Source organism: Leptonychotes weddellii, unplaced genomic scaffold (genome assembly GCF_054177405.1).
Source record: "Leptonychotes weddellii isolate Sample4059 unplaced genomic scaffold, ASM5417740v2 HiC_scaffold_24953, whole genome shotgun sequence".
Taxonomy (NCBI): Eukaryota; Metazoa; Chordata; class Mammalia; order Carnivora; family Phocidae; genus Leptonychotes; species Leptonychotes weddellii.
Genome location: NW_027840661.1, coordinates 1 through 2,210, shown reverse-complemented (window position 1 = coordinate 2,210; position 2,210 = coordinate 1). Strand labels below are relative to the sequence as shown.

At 51.4% G+C, this 2,210-nt stretch overlaps 1 long non-coding RNA gene across 1 annotated transcript; it reads left to right on the top strand.

The window, feature by feature from the left end:
- Window positions 1-14: 14 nt before the first annotated feature.
- On the top strand, window positions 15-2,204 carry LOC115940748 (uncharacterized). The gene is made up of 3 exons (XR_004075477.2): window positions 15-209; window positions 1,241-1,362; window positions 2,013-2,204. It is a non-coding gene; the product is annotated as an uncharacterized LOC115940748 (long non-coding RNA).
- The last annotated feature ends 6 nt before the right edge of the window (window positions 2,205-2,210 follow it).

Below are 2,210 nucleotides of genomic sequence, written 5' to 3'. Positions count from 1 at the left end.
AGAGGGACCAGGGCTGGTTGTGTGAGTGGATAGACTGGAGACCCCTGTGGCCTGTGGGCTCAACTGTCCCCCGTCGTGACAGGGCTGTGTGACCTTCGAGGATGTGTTCGTGTACTTCTCCCGGGAGGAGTGGGAGCTCCTTGAGGAAGCTCAGAGACTCCTGTACCGTGATGTGATGCTGGAGAACTTTGCGCTTGTGTCCTCACTGGGTAAGGCCCTGCTTTAGTTACCTGTTGCTACATGGCAAATTATCCCGAAGCTTCGTGGGATGAAGACAAACACTTATTATCTCAGTCTCTGTGGGTCAAGAATCAGGCATATCTTACTTGGGTACCTCTAGGCTCAAGGTCTTTCATAACCTTGCTATCAAGCTGTCCAAGTTTGCTGTCTCATCTGAAGGCTCAACTGGAGGTGAATCTCCTTTCAAGATCATGCACCTGAGCAGGAGCCTGTTGGACTAATTAGTCGTTTTCTTGCTGGCTTTTGGCCAGAGCCCTCCCTGAGGCTCTTGCCATGTTGTCCTCTCCATAAGCAGATCACAACAAGGCAGCTGATTTCCACCAGCAAGAGCAAGAGACAGCATCCAGCGTGGAAGCTGGTATTTTCGTAATTTATTCTCAGAAGTGACATCCTGTCATTTTTGCCATATTCTGCATTTTAAAAAGAAGTTTTAGGTTCAGCCCACATTCAGCTGGAAGGACTTACAAGGACATGGATACCAGAGGATAGGTATGCGTCCCAGTTTCCTGGGCTGCGTTTTGTTCTCCCCCTTTTCTCCCAAAGGGCGGCTGTTGGTCTGACAGTAGTGTCGTGGCACGACCCTTTCCTTGGCTTCCTGGAGGAGGTGCTGTGGGTCCTAGGGCTGCACAGTGGGCACTAGCTCCTCCTCTGCAGCAGCCCCAACCTCTCCTCTCCCAGAGCTTTGAAATGAAGGATTTGGGGGTCAGGAGTCTGGGGTCTGCCCAACAGATCCTAGATGGCCTGGCCACACCTTGACTGGGTGTGTGTCCAAACCCCTGGTCTCTGCCCACATTCTTACCTCTTCTTCTAATTGACTTTTCCTGGGGCCTGACTGTTCCAGGAATTGCAGGCACCGACGTGGTCATTCCTTGGGAAGAACAGTGAGCTGTTCCTGCAAACACCTTTCTGAGATTCTTTTCTAAATATTTAATCTTCTTTTCTGTGGAGAGCATTGCTCTGGGGTGCTGCCAGCCACTCAGCAGCTCTTCTTTCCCCTTAGGACTCGCCGTTTCCAGGTCCCATGTAGTTGCCCAAATGGAGCCAGAGGGGAGCCCAGGGTGCCTGAGAAGGTAAACCCAGCTCCAGCTACAGCAAAGAAGATCTGGAGGAGGCCTGGGCCTGGTGAGTGGAATCCATGGGGATGGTCGCCTCAGGGCTGGCTTCACGTTATACCAGCAACTCGTGTTGTATCTCCTAGGGTTCTGATGCTAGTACCCGTGGCTGACCTTGTCCCCCTTTTCTTTCCCCATTTGGATGCTTTGCCCACTGTCATTTCTACTCTGATCTCAGTTACCTGTTAGTTCTTCCCCTCTGCCCCCCACCTCCATGTCGTTTCTTTTCTTGGTACTCTGCAGCATTGGCTTTCATTTAACATGTCATGAGTTGTGCTCACATCCTTCAGTTTTCCTTGACAACTAAGTATTCCGTGCCAGCCAGATTTTCCTGGCCCTGGACAGACCCTTTTGCACAGTACTCACCTATCACAAGGAATGAGGCCTTGCTGGGAGACCATTGGCAGAGGAGTGATTTGGAGACCCTGCCCCTCCTCATACTGTACTCCATCCTTGTACCCTCTCCCTGTGAGGTCTTCTTCATTCTCTGACCTTTAGAGGCCTGCAACGCACAGCTTCCCTTCCTCATCCTGATTCTGGCTCCCATGTTCTGCATGCAGTCCCATGGACTCGTTCCTGGTTGTATCAGACGGCATGTGTTACGGCCTGCCACTTGCCACCAATTACACTTGAACTTAACCCGCATTTATCTTCCTTCAGGTTGATGGCATGGAGTGAAGGATGAGGCTACACCTTCTAAGCAGGGTGTTTCTGTGAGTGTCACAGATGGGAACTCCCAAGGCAGGTCCTTCCACCCGAAAGGTTCATCCCTGTGATATGTGTGACCCAGTCTTGAAAGACATCTTTGCACCTGGCTGAGCCACAGGGAACACCATCTGAGCAGCACCCAAACACCAT